This window comes from Diabrotica undecimpunctata, chromosome 4 (genome assembly GCF_040954645.1).
Source record: "Diabrotica undecimpunctata isolate CICGRU chromosome 4, icDiaUnde3, whole genome shotgun sequence".
Classification (NCBI taxonomy): Eukaryota; Metazoa; Arthropoda; class Insecta; order Coleoptera; family Chrysomelidae; genus Diabrotica; species Diabrotica undecimpunctata.
Window position 1 is genome coordinate 88,295,740 of NC_092806.1, and position 15,589 is coordinate 88,311,328.

Sequence of the window (15,589 nt, forward strand, 5' to 3'; positions counted from 1 at the left end):
TACTCAAGAGGCAGAACATTTACTTCTGCACCAGAATCTAACTTAAATTCTACTATGCAATTTTTTACCTGAACTTTCTGCTTCCAGACATTCTGAGAACTTCCAGAATTCAATAAACCTACAGTTTTGACACAATTAATAAACAACTCACTATCATCACTTTCCCTACCACTATGTTGGTTTTTTACTTCATGTACTCCCTTCCTGCTCACCGACTCACTTTTCTCCAGACCGTTGGTGCTCTTACTACACACTCCAGCAAAATGGTTTCTACCCTGGCAACGGGCACAAGTTTTGCCATATGCTGGACACTTTCTTCCTCGATGTTTGAACCCACAATAACTGCAGACTTTTTGTGATGTACCTCTATTTGACCTCACTGCATCCACTGTTGATTCAGCTGTAAACGCTTTTGCTTGGATTTTACTGCTTTCACTTAGTCTACATGTTGTAATAGCCTTTTGTAATGTCAGCTTGGATTCTCTTAGGAGACTTTCTTGTGTTTGTTTGTCTTTTATTCCAATAAAAATTCTATCTCTCATGTCGTCCTGATCTTTATACTCAGTCATTTTCACTGCTTTCTTTAACTCAGTCACGAAACTATCAAAATGTTGCCCCTCTTTTTGGACAATGCTGTTGAACTTAAACCGCTCATAAATTACGTTGGACTTATGGGAGCAATACTCTTCAAATTTATCCAAGACAAGTTGCAACTTTTTATCGTCTTCTTCTACATTAAATGTGAAAGTGTTGAACAATTCTAATCCATCATCTCCCAGTAAACTTAAGAATGTGGCCAGTCTCTTTTTCTCAGGCTTATCTTCTAAATCGGTGGCGTCCATGTAGAGGTTAAATTTTTGAGAGAACCTCCTCCAGTTTGCCGCCAAATTGCCATCATCTAATACAAGGGGTTCTGGGGGTTTAAATTGATGGTAAACATCAGATATCTTTATATAGCTGTTTATTCAAGAATGCATAACACATGTATATCAATAACTTATAACCTAAGTGTTGCGCAGTGTTGCCAGGTAACATGAACCATTTTGCGGTAGGCCGAACTTGAAAAATACGGTAGAAAACGGTAGAAATACCATAAAGATGACAAATTTGTTGTTTTTTACATTATCTAATGCCAATGGTCTATTTAAATGCCTTTTTATAACAGTACGTTCATTTGTAAATAGTTTTCACCAGAAAATACATACAAAATTTTTAAAAACATAATTTTTATTAAAAAATTAACCTAAATAAACTTCAAAAACATTAACTGAAATCAAAACTAAACCTAAAAAATATGGTAAAACAAAGCACAGCACTGAATTATAAAAAAATCAACCATTAAATCTCGTCAATATCCGAGTTCTGCTAGTAAATGTTTTTATTAAGAACTTTTCCCATATCATTTTCTACCTTAAAATTATAGCAACTTCCGTCGGAGCCAACTATTCTCTTGCTATGTAGTAGTGCCTCAAAAGGCTTTGTGATTAATGTATTTCTCTGCTTATTTTTTAATGTATTGACAACCAAAAAAATTTTTTCTACATTTGCACTCGAATGCGGTAAGGTCAATACATTAAACACAAGTAGGGATAACTTGGGGAACATATTGTAGTATTTCTAATAATTTATAATTTATTATATTGTTCTTATTTTAATTTATTAAAAAGCACGATAATTTATATCAACAATTTATTTGATTAATAATTACATAATGTATGTATCCGAACGCTACAATTAAATCGCGACCGCGAATATTCAAAACTAACTGTTTTCAAAATGAAAGTTCCGTCATATTTATACGAAAACAGCTGTTCTCGAACCCCATGGATATTGACCTCAATTGACCTGGTTTTGCCTCGAATAAACTAGAAGGCGAAAACTAGTTTTTCAACTGCTTGGAACCCTCAAGATGGATGACTCATCATAATTCGGGTCTAGAGGCTTCTGATAAACAAACGCCGAAATGACTACAACAAAAACAGAATTAGTCATAATATATTTACAGGCCATGATATTTATTATCGTAACATTGCCCCCCTCTTAAAAGAAGGTTCCTCCTGGAACCTTGTCGGGACTGGAACTGGAACGGTATGCTGGTATCGGCAACTGGCTCCTCTTTTACAACTTCCAGTTGTATAAAAATGACAAGGGACGGATTTCTCTCCGCACCAGTAACTATGCGGATTGCAACAGACTAACACCTGGACTTCGGTGTCTTTAAAGATCTTCTCCACCATATTTCGGATAACCCTCCAATCTAATTGGCGGCACTCCAACTTTCGAATGGCTAACTTTTGAACGTCGGACTCTAGTACGTGCTCTCTCAATTGAAGTAAGGCTTCCCATACACCTCGGTAGGTAGGTTGGTCACGGGCAGTGTCTTTTGTTACCAGGTAGAAAAGGTAACGTGATGCATTTTGGAGTTTCAAGGTTTTACCGGGAGCTGGCACTTGGCATTGAAGTTCTGCAACTCGACCAAACTTCCTTTGAAAGATGGATGCCAACCCTGGTGCGTCTTTGATACTGGCCGGGATGGTAAGAGCCAGCGAGTAATCATCGGGGAGCGCGAGTAGATCTTGCTTTTCTTCAGTGGTAATACCATGTCTTGCTTTACCGGTACCTTTATAGGCACCCATGAATTCCTCAAACGTGAGGTCAGACACATCTTGGACTTGGTTTACTTCCACTTCTTCATCTTCGTCGTGGTCACCTTCGAAAGCCGCCAGCCGGTTATGGTGTACTATCATCGGCTTCCCCCTCGGAATCTTGCTTATTCGGTAGATGACATCGTTGATCTTCTCCATAATTAAGTATGGGCCTTCCCAAAACTGCTGCAATTTGGGAGAACAACCTTTTCGCTTCTTGGAATTATAGAGCCAGACTTTGTCGTTCTTCTTAAAGCAACCCTTTTCGGCTTGTGTATCGTACCGTTTCTTCATTCAGTCGCTAGCGATCTGAAGGTGGGAACGGACCAACTCATGTACATCGTCCATTCTTCTTCGTAATTCGATCACATAATCTTCACCTGCTACATCTTCTCCAGGTCGACACCCAAACTCTAGATCACAAGGTAGTTGCATTTCGCGTCCGAATAGGACTCTGGCTGGTGTCTGGCCTGTTAATTCGTTAACAGCAGATCTGTAGGCCATTGTGAAGAACGGAAGGTATTGGTCCCAGTCTCGCTGATGATCGGACACAATCTTTGTCAAATACTTGCCAACTGTTCTATTCATTCGTTCTACCATACCATTCGATTGCGAATGATACGCTGTGGTTCTTGTTTTCTTCATGCCTAGTCTATCACATATTCCTTGGAATAGATCGCTTTCGAAGTTCCTGTCTTGGTCACTATGGATCTCCAAAGGCACTCCAAATCGGCTGATATATTCTTGGATCAACTTATCTGCAACGGTTTCGGCCTTCTGGTCTGGAAGTGCGTAAATCTCGACCCACTTAGTGAAGTAATCCATTACTACCAACATGTACTTGCCCCCATTTTCACTTTCTGGAAATGGCCCTGCAATGTCCAAAGCTATTCTTTCAAACGGGCTTCCAACATTATATTGTCTCATAGGAGCTCTCCTTTTTCGGTAAGGCCCGTTACTCGTAGCACAAATAGTACATTTCTTACACCAGTCTTTTACGTCGTCGGAACTGTTCATCCAATAAAACCGTTCCCGAATTCGCTGAAGGGTTTTCTTTACACCAAAATGCCCTCCTGATGGACTGTCATGTAACTGACGAAGTACTTAGGCTATTCTGCTCTTTGGAATCACCAACTTTCTTTTCTTCTCTGAACCGTCATCATTTTCCAGGACTCGTTTGAGCAAGCCATCTTCCATGATAAATGAGTCCCACTGAGCCCAATACGTCTTAACTACTGAGCATAGGTTTGATATTTCTTGCCAAGGTGGTCGACGGTTTTCCTCTTTCCATTTTCGAATTTTCTGTATAATTTGATCCCTTTCTTGTTCTTCTCTGATCTTAGTAGGCGTCCAGTCGTCGTTGACCATCGTTGCTCTTAGCACTGCTGCTTCCTTGGATTACGTCCTGTTGCAGTGGGAACACTCTGCTGGGCATGGCCTTCTGGAAAGAGAATCAGCGTTTCTGTGGCTAACTCCGGCCCGGTGCTCAATTTTGAAATCGTATTCTTGTAGTCGTTCGATCCATCTGGCAATCTGACCCTCTGGATTCTTAAACTGCATCAACCACTTAAGGGCGGCATGGTCGGTTCGGATTAAAAACTTTCGTCCGTAAAGGTATTAATAAAAGTGCTCTACTGATTTCACTACTGTTAGAAGTTCTCTTCTCGTGACACTAAAATATCCAAGGACTCTTTCCTGTCCTCCTTGAATCTGAGACAGCACTCCTCCAATTCCCACATTACTTGCATCCGTATCTAAGAAGAACTCTCCTTCTGGCAGTCCCTAAAATTGTTTTTTTAAGGTCTCAAAGGCATTTTGGCAGTCTGTATCACAGCGGTATTCTCTTGCTTCCTCTGTAAGTCGCGTTAATGGCTTAGCGATATCTGCAAACTTCTTAATAAACCTTCGGTAGTAAGTAAATAGTCCAAGAAAACTTCTAACTTGATGTTTGTCCGTTGGTACTGGCCATTCCTTAATGGAATGAATTTTTTCCTTATCCACGGCCACTCCTTCTTTACTGACTATATGACCCAGATAATTGACTTTACCTTGAAATAGCTGGCACTTTTTGGGGTTTAACATCAATTGGGCAGCTTTAAGTCGATTAAAAACGTTTTCTAAATTCTTCAAATGTTCTTCGAATGTCTCCCCCAAGACGATTATGTCATCTAAATAAACCAGGCATGTTTTCCAAGATAATCCTCTCAACACATTTTCCATAAGCCTCTCAAATGTCGCAGGAGCATTACAAAGTGCAAATGGCATAACGTTGAATTGCCACAATCCAGATCCTGTGGTGAAGGCTGTCTTTTCTTTATCTACTGGGTCCATTTTTACCTGCCAGTATCCAGACTTCAAATCCAAAGTAGAAAACAATTTACTTCCAGCCAATGTGTCCAATGTGTCATCGATCCGAGGCAGAGGATAACTATCTTTCTTGGTAACGTTGTTCAGCAAACGGTAATCCACACAGAACGTCGTCGTTCCGTCTTTCTTCTTAACCAGGACCACCAGAGAGACCCATGGGCTCGTAGAAGGTTCTATCACCCCGTCTTTCTTCATTTTCTGAACAATCGTTTCAGCTTCCTCTCTTTTCGCCTGTGGTAATCGTCGAGCTGTTTGACGAATTGGCTTAGCATTACCAGTATCAATTTTATGCTTAACAACGGTAGTTCTTCCCGTCTTTCCTCCTTTCGGTACGAAAATATCACGATACTGTCGAAGAAATTCCCTTAATTTCCTTTTTTCAATCTGATTCAGAGACTGTCCTGCAACTGCAACCATTTGGTCGAATTTGTCGTTGGAATTATCAGATGTTGTCGCCTGACGGATTATGGATGTCACAGGTACACAAGTTCCTACTTTTGTCTCTTTCTTTATGGTCACGGGGTAGTCGCTGACATTGATAAGTCTCACAGGAATTTCCTTAGCCGAAGTCACCAATTCCTTTCTAATTATGATTCCACGGCCAACCTCATCGTCATGGTTCCAAGGCTCCATCATAACAGGTCTCCCTTCGTCCACAATTCCCTGTAGCCGCGCTACTATGATTGTTTCGCTTCTCGCAGGCACGACTGTATCTTCTTTAATGGCTGCTTGCACAGTGTTGTCATTATGTGGATGAAGAAATACCTCCTCGTTGCCAACTTTGATTACCTTATTCTTAAAATCCAATTGGAATCCATGTATATTCATTACGTCCATTCCTAATATAACATCCTCTTCGATGTCAGCAACTATAACAGTATGGACAAACTTTTCTGCTCCAATTCCCAATTGTACCTGGATTTCTCCATGAATGTTGGCATTTTCACCTGTAGCGGTCCGAAGTCGCAACCTCGTTGGTAACAGTTTCTTACGGCTGTTTATAACTGTCGGGCGTATAATGGTTCTGGTCGCCCCGGTATCCACCAACAACGTATGCTTTTTACCATTTATTTCTCCACCTACATATACACTATCTTCACGACATTTCAAAGAAGCTATTAGTATGAGAGGGTGTTTGGAAAAGTTCTGGGTCGAAGCTGCCCCCATAAGGCCGACCCGTTCTAGTTTTCCTGATGGTGAGTTTCTTGATTTGCGTCGTACCTAGGGTGCTTACAGGAGCTTCGTACGTGTCCTATTTCGCCACAATTACAGCATCTGAGGGTCTTCGTTTTCTTGTATGTCATGCTTTTCATCATATTAACGAGCTGGTCAAGTTTATCTTCATCTCCTTCCTCTTCTATAGTCCTAACTTTACTATACCCGCCAGAGGCCTGCGTAGCTGACTCGTATTCGAGGGCAGCGGATAAGACATCAACCAGCGTCTTGTGACGAGCTAATCGCAGTGTTCTCTGCATTTCATGATCACGAAGACCATCAATAAACGTTTAAACGGCCAATTTTTCCATCATGTCTTCGGGAGCTGTTGAATAAGCATATCGTACTAATCTGGCAATATCTACCTCATATTCTTGAAGAGCCTCATCTTTCTTCTGTCTACGATTTTTAAGCTGCGACTGATATACATGCTCCAAATGTTCGTGGCCATATCGCATATTTAACCTCTTCTTGAGTCGTTCGAAATCATCGGTCTCCTCTACGGCTATGGTCTGAAGCACATCTAAGGTATCTTCTCGAAGAGCGATAGTCAGGTTTACAGCCTTTTCTTTTTCAGACCATCCATTCGCTCTTGCAGCTGATTCGAACTGTTTCATGTAGTTGTTCGATGACGATTTTCCGTCGAAAGTTGGGACTTTCACATGGACAGAACCTCCACTTCCTTCAAATTTCGGCCGTATTTCCAACTTACATTTCGTCTCGTCTTCTTTTGTCTCTATTGTAATCGGGTTGTTTCCTCTCTCTGCTGTCCCTGTTTCTTCCATCTTCCTTTCCATCTCTTTCATCTTTTCTTCGAAGGCCGACATATCGGCAGCAACTTGGTTTTTTAACGAAGATATTCTATCGTCGAGGGCAGACATCTCAGAAGTTACTTTAAAAATGTTAGCAGAAACTTTACTTTCCAGAGACGAAATCTCGTTAGAAACTTTGTTTTCTAATGACGCGATGTCACCAGAAACTTTGGCTACATCAGAAGAAACTTTCGAAATATCGTCAGAAACTTTGTTCTCTAACGATGCGATCTCGCCGGAAACTTTGTTCTCTAATGATGCGATGTCGCCGGAAACTTTGTTTTCTAATGATGCGATGTCACCAGAAACTTTCGAAATATCGCCAGAAACTTTGTTCTCTAATGATGCGATGTCGCTGGACACTTTCGAAATCGACGAGAGGACAGCATCTTCAAATGTATAAGTCTCTGGATCTAGACCATCTTGCTCCAAAGCGTTCTTTAGTCGTTGGACTAACTCAGCCTTTTTTCCGGTAGAAGGTAATTCTCTATCCTCGAGATGTCTTCTTAAATTCGTCACTGTGAGCTCATAAATCGTCGTCATTTTCACAATTTAAAAATATTCTCTTCGGAACAACACTTGTTATGATTATTATTATATAAGTCTAATTTACTTTTATTTCACTTCTGCACCACTGTAGTATTTCTAATAATTTATAATTTATTATATTGTTCTTATTTTAATTTATTAAAAAGCACGATCATTTATATCAACAATTTATTTGATTAATAATTACATAATTTATGTATCCGAACGCTACAATTAAATCGCGACCGCGAATCATCAAAACTAACTGTTTTCAAAATGAAAGTTCCGTCATATTTATACGAAAACAGCTGTTCTCGAACCCCATGGATATTGACCTCAATTGACCTGGTTTTGCCTCGAATAAACTAGAAGGCGAAAACTAGTTTTTCAACTGCTTGGGACCCTCGAGATGGATGACTCATCATAATTCGGGTCTAGAGGCTTCTGATAAACAAACGCCGAAATGACTACAACAAAAACAGAATTAGTCATAATATATTTACAGGCCATGATATTTATTATCGTAACAATATTTAGTCCACTACCATAATTCATTTCACTTACTGGACTCCAAAATGCTAGTATATCATTAGATTCAGGCAACTCAATGTTTCGTAAAAGTCTCCACTCATTATCTTATGATTGAAGATCGTCCTGATTGATGCCAATATTTCCCAATTTTGATAAAATATGTGCAATTGAATTAATTTTTCTACTTCGCACCAAATCAGGATTTATGAACTGCAAATCTTCCAAGATGTTATTTTTTTATGGGAAACCTTTTTAATAATTGGTCCAGACTCTCTATATAAACTCTATATATGTCCTAACAGGTAACTGTCATTACCATGACCTTTTAGGACTTCAGCCACCTTTACATACGGCATTTATATAACACATATTACATAATATCCATGTTTGACGATCTGAAGGATTTTTTATCGGAAATCTAAATATTCTCAATCCATGAGTTTTATATGGTGATAAACCACATGTGTAATAAGAACGAATATTTTCTGTAAAAAAACCATTTATTTATTGAGGAAGTAACATTATTTTAATTCAAAATCACTTTCTTTCAAATATTATTGAATGTATTTATTATCCGATAAAATTCATTTCTAAATAACTAATTCTGTTTTTCTCATACAAATGTTTTTCTTTATGTTTTAAACACATAGGATTAAAATGTTTTACTTACCTGGGGCCAAATGTTTTAATATACTTCCAAATAAAATAAAAAATGTAAATTCTTTGTTCGGTGAAGTCGACATGTGCAGGTCCACTGCCACTACAAACAGACGGCGCCGTGCCGTGCTTACGAACCTAGTAGTATACGTGACTTAATGCATCCTTTTACATGATACGGGATACGGTCATTCAGTCGCACGAAGGTACTTTGCTGGGTTGTTTGGTATATTTTTTATTTACACTTTGCGGCTGTTTAAAGTAGGTGATGAATTATTATGATGTCTGAAATTGATAGTGAAATATTAATAACATTGGTTGAAACGAGACCTGTTCTTTGGGACAAAACTAGAAAAATAGAAATATATAAAGATAGAAACTTGATGAGAAATGCTTGGAATGATGTGTGTAGTGCACTTTACAATGAATTTGAGGAACTAGGTGATAATGAAAAAAACGCATTTGGTAAGTACAGCAAAATTATTTATTACTGATAACAACAACAATTAAAATTCTATATTATAATAAATTTTATTTTACATAGTTGCAATTAACGTTGAATATACAGGGTGTTCCATAATATGTGTGAATATTGTGGTTAGTGTTCGAAAGTCAAACGAATATACACAAAACATTGCCTCTTTATTGAATTACAGGTTCAATGTTAAAAAATAAATACAATTCTTGTTATTCAGTTCATAACTCTTTTTTAGATATAAACCTAAATATTAAAAATTACACACAAAAACGAAAAACCCGTAAATGCTGTACTATAACACTTTCTTTTCTATCGGAATGTGCAATTTAGCGAAATATGAGTTTGACCTTGCCTGCTGTGCTATTCTTTGTACTGAGGTAGGTCAAGATGTAAACGACACACTCTCACAATGATATATATCAAAATAAATGAAATTATTTGCTACGTAATTATTTTAATTTTTCGAAATAAAGTATTTAATTGAAATTAAAAGCAAGCTATATGTATGAACGTTTCTTTTTTCAAATTGTCATACAAAATTACTGTTTAGTAAATTATAGTTGTGAATGACGTTTATTTTTGTTTTATCAATTCTCTGTATTATTCAAATGGTATACATTCTAAAGTACATTATTATACGATTGATAGAGTGGAGATTGTTGTTCTAAATTGTTAAATTGTAATAAAAAAAAAAAACTTGTTAAATTGTAAGATTGTAAAAGTTGGAAGATTTTGTAATTATTCAAAAACTTACGGTTTTTTGTGTTCTTAGACGTTGAGGATCCCTCGCTTCTGGTGGGTTCTGCAATCGGTCCTGTCCTTTGGCTGCTCTGCGGCTCTAGTATGGCTCTCGGCTTTGGTACTGCTCTCGGCTCTAATATGGCTCTCGGCTTTGGTACAGCTCTCGGCTCTAGTATGGCTCTCGGCTTTGGTACTGCTCTCGGCTCTAGTATGGCTCTCGGCTTTGGTACTGCTCTCGGCTCTAGTGTGGCTCTCGGCTTTGGTACTGCTCTCGGCACTAGTATGGCTCTCGGCTTTGGTACTGCTCTCGGCTCTAGTGTGGCTCTCGGCTTTGGTACTGCTCTCGGCTCTAGTATGGCTCTCGGCTTTGGTACTGCTCTCGGCACTAGTATGGCTCTCGGCTTTGGTACTGCTCTCGGCTCTAGTATGGCTCTCGGCTTTGGTACTGCTCTCGGCTCTAGTATGGCTCTCGGCTTTGGTACTGCTCTCGGCTCTAGTGTGGCTCTCGGCTTTGGTACTGCTCTCGGCTCTAGTATGGCTCTCGGCTTTGGTACTGCTCTCGGCTCTAGTACTGCTCCCGTTCTCCCGGGTCTAGTGGTCTCTCTCTGCTACTGAGGGTGTTGCTGGCGTGGACTGTATAGGCTCTCTCAAACTTCCTTGAAGTATTCTGTTTCTCGATAGGACCATGAACAAATCCCCTTCGTTGGCTCAGTGAAGATGTTCGTTCAGTTGTAATGGAAACACCAAATAATAGTAGCAGAGTTTATTGTAGAGACGTACACTATGGGTGTTGACCCGGGATTACTTTGAGTAGAGACTGATGAAGTTGATCGTTGAAGACTATCAAGTTCGTTGAGTGAATATTGATTGAATGCTTCTCTAGGCAAGAGATATTAGTTTTATATAAACTTTAATTGGGTCAATATTTTCGCGGACCTCGCGTGTATTTAATTTATGTAAATTGTTTAACTTTGTCAGCACTTTTGACTGATGTCCAAATTATATTATTGATAATTGACCAAATGTGTATGTAACCTAATTAACTACGTGTGTGTATTTAATAACAAATAGATTCATTCGGTCTACTGGGTGATAAAATTATACTGTCCAATTTCGGATATGAATTCTAAAGATTTGATATTGGACACAGATTGTCTTTCAGTTTTACAGAACATAAAAAATACTTGTTTGCCCAAAACATTTAGTAATCCGTATATTTTTTTAATAAAGGATCAATTAAAGCACTTAGCAGACTCTGGCTTTAATATAAAGTTTATTTAGGTTAAGGCACATATTGGACTCAAAGATAATGAATATGTAGATTACTTAGCTAAAACCAGTATAATATAAGGCACTTTATTGTCATATTCTTTATGTGTATCAGATGCCATTACGATTTTTAAAAAAAATCAGCTATCGACATGGAAAGATCAATGGAATCTTTACTGCTTTACAAACCCAACAAGATACACCACTTTACAACCAGTTATTCCACAAACTACTTGGTTTAAGAATTTTAAATCTCCACGTAAATATATAACTACCATAAATAGACTACGCTTTGGACATGCGTGTTATCCAAGTCATTTATATAAAATAAATGTGATTGAAGATGATAATTGCAAACATTGCGGAAAACTAGGTGATCTTGATCACATCTTTTTTGAATGTCCTAAGTTTCAACAGCATTCAAACTCTCTCTACAAAAAATTAATTGAATTTAATATGTATGCACGATTCAATATCCAGTCGCTACTGGCTACAGGCTCACAACAAATATATAATATCATTATAGATTTCTTGTCAGACAAATGCACAGTTCTATAGAATTTGTACGCGAGAATGGAATTTTTCATGATCGTGTGGAAATTTAGATTTGTATCCTTTGTTTACCCTAAATGTTATAACACCTTATCCGTGGTCCAGTTTTGTTTGTCTACTAAGAATGTCTTGATGGGCCCCTAGACGAGAAGCAAGTGACCCTGTTAGTTTCCTTGTCGTATATTCTTCTATTAATTATCCGTTAGTTTCTATTAGGGATAGAGTTGTGTATTTGTCTGATTGGAGAATCTATTGCAACTGGCTGAATGACTAATGTTTATGCCATTAAAAAAACTAAAAAAAACTAAATTGCATAATAAAACCGTACCGACTGTCAGAAATGACAATCATGTCAATTCTGACAGTCGAGCTTTCAAATACTTCATTTTCATGATATGATCATAACAGTCAAGAACCCTAGCCGTGCCGTTGTTTATATAACAATTCAAAATTGACAATTATATTTTTTGATAGATTTAATCAATCAATGTTTTCAAAAGTGAAATTTAAAACAAATTAGTTAAATTGGGAATCTTCCAACGTTCTGTGTTTCTATATTTTTTGCTGTTATATTTATTATATTAATTTTTTGATGTTTCTTTGCAATAACAACATTGTAATGCTACAGATCTTTTAAAGGTAAGATCATTTACTTAATTGTTTTTTCATATTAGATGTATCGCTAATAACACTCTTTTAGATGAACTGATGATGCTTATTGAACAATAGGCGAAACGTCTTCAATAAATAGATAAAGTAGCACAACTCTTGTCTTTTTTATCTCCAAATTAACCGAAAACATCCCATTCACTTACGAGTGCACATTTATATATATATATATATATATATATATATATATATATATATATATATATATATATATTTTGTTTTTTGTTACTTAGTGAAAAATTCTTCTAATAATTTAATTTTATCTGACTCATCTATATTGACAATTCAGACACACCTTATACATTTTAAAGTAGAAGACTTTAAAATGATATTGCCAATATTGTTGAGTTGCGTTCCTGGGACGATTTTACTTATAAGATAGTTCATTCGATTACATGAAATCAACCGTAACTTGAGAATATCCGTCAGAAAAAAAAAAGAGAAAAATCAAAGAAGCGGCTCTAATTATGCTAAATGAGACCAATTGTGTCGCGAATTCCTCGGCAGAATGTAGTAGGATCTGGTTACCCATATTGAAAGAGGAAGTTATTAAAAGGAAAATACCAGTATTGGTAAGTCAGTAACATATAGAGAATACATCATTTATGTTTTTTAAATAACAAACATATAAAATCGGAATTTGGTGTTTATTGGAGGTAAACTAAATGCACGATCAAATACTTACCATGTCGGGATAGTATTATGAGGTTTTTTTCTTGGTTTTTCCCTCATAATTTACTATGGAATCACTAACAGGAGCATTTTACTGTCATCATGGCATGTATTTGTCTTTTTAAAGACGAATTACATGTTATGATCTTTTCTGACGGATATTCTCAAGTTAAAGTTGATTTCATGTAATCGAATGAACTATCTTATAAGTAAAGTCGTCCCAGGAACGCAATTCAACAATATTGGCAATATCATTTTAAAGTCTTCTACTTTAAAATGTATAAGGTGTGTCTGAATTGTCAATATAGATGAGTCAGATAAAATTAAATTATTAGAAGAATTTTTCACTAAGTAACAAAAAACAAAATTTGTTTAATTTACTAATGTTTGTATTTTGAGAACGATTTCCGAAGTGGAAATTGAACCGTCAATAAAAGTAATTTAACCTTTAATTGTGGCTTATTCCCATTTAAATATAAATTTATATATATATATATATATATATATATATATATATATATATATATATATATATATATATATATATATATATATATATAAATTTCTTAGTTTCTCCTTAAGAAACTCTACCACTGAATAATATGGTCTTTTAGATAGATAGGCTTTTGTCAATTTACGGAACTTAAGGAAAGAAGTTGTAGATTTAAGTTACAAAGGGAGATAAGTGTATAATTTTTTTTGCCGAATATAATATAGATTTCTTTACTGACTCAATGGACGGGATCGATAAATACACATTAAAGGTTAAATTTCTGGTGGAGTAGTCACGATTGGGTCTTGCTGGAAAAACATATAGGGTTTACCAATTAAGAAAACAATTTCTAGAATATACAAAGAGGGAAGAGTTAAAATCCCGTGATTTTTGGAGTAGCTTCTACAATGTGTTATTCTTCTGAGCCAAAAAGATACCGTATTGCTCTTTTTTGTAATTTAAAAATATTAGATTGGGCAGCTGTACTAGAACCGCAAAAAGGAAGGCCATATCGAAGATGACACTCGAACAAAGAAAAATATGTTATTTTGGAAGATGCTAAATTGATTTCCTTCGAAACAGATCTTATTGCATAGAAGGCTGAGATTAGTTTCTTACTTAACAAATCGATATAAAGGAACCATTTAAGGTTGCTGTCTGTAAAAATATTTGAAATTTTACAGAATCAATGATACTGATCTGGCTGTTATTGAGAAGCAAGGGTTGAAGAGCTCCTTTATAGGATAATGCTACTGTCTTATTCACGTTAAAAGAGAGTAAATTAGTGTCGGACCAGGTTTTTATTTTAAGTTGATCAGAAGTTATAATTGCTTGAAGAGTTACAATATTAGAGTTGCTTCAGGTAATACTGGTATCATCAACAAAAAGAAAAAAATTTTCCATCGATTTTTAAGTTAGTGATGTCATTTATAAAGATAAGGAAAAGCAGAGGACCCAGTACTCCACATACAATGCTTTTGTGACTAGAGCCGGTATCATTTGCTCTAACTATTTGTTTCCTATTTCTCAAGCAAGATTGGAACCAATTCAAAGAAATACCTCGAATTCGAATAAGTATTTTTTAACACTCTAAAATGTTTCTTGGCCTTTTCAGGTGTTGAAAAATCGCTGCTAGACATGTCTTCAACGGTTTTATTTCTAAAACATATAATTAGGTTTTCATAGTTATAATCCTTGTTTTTATAAATTAAACGTAAAACTCACTTTTTATAAATATTGCGTGGAACATATGAAAAAGTATTATCACCAAGTAACAACTCTACAGTTTCAGTTTCTGATGCTGTAATGGTGCTCGAAGATGCGTTTTATATATCTATATTTTCCTTGTTTTCTTCATTGGTATTTAAACATCTAGAATATTAAATTTATGTACATTAAAGAAAAATATTAAAATTGGTTTAACATTGAAATAATCTCATACAAAATTAAGCCAAAACTCACCTTCTTTTTAACAGTTTATGAGAATTCGATTTTACATTAAAGCCCAAGTCTGTCTCCATATTACATTCCATATTACAAGGTTAATGGACAATATTCTTAGGCCCTTTATTCTTAAGTTTTGCTTCGTCTACATGGACGATGTCATTATTTTTTCCAAGTCACTGCAAGAACATTTAGTTCATATTGCTACTGTTACGTAAAAATATGAGTCATATTTAAAAACCTGTAAACATCTTGTTTATTCACTTATATGTTTTAGATTTTACGAGACCCTTCGATTAGCTGGCAGAAATTTACCTGAACGGAAGCTTCCAGAAACTGGTCGAAACGATGACCCGGATTTACCTTCTAGTATAATCAGAGGAATTCTCGACCGGCTGTATTTTTATATAATAACGGAGCTTTCATTGAAGTGAACAGTGAGTGAATATCTGAACCCGCGCCCGCGATTTTAATTGTAGCGTTCGTATAAAATAAATTATGTATTATTAGTGGTTAA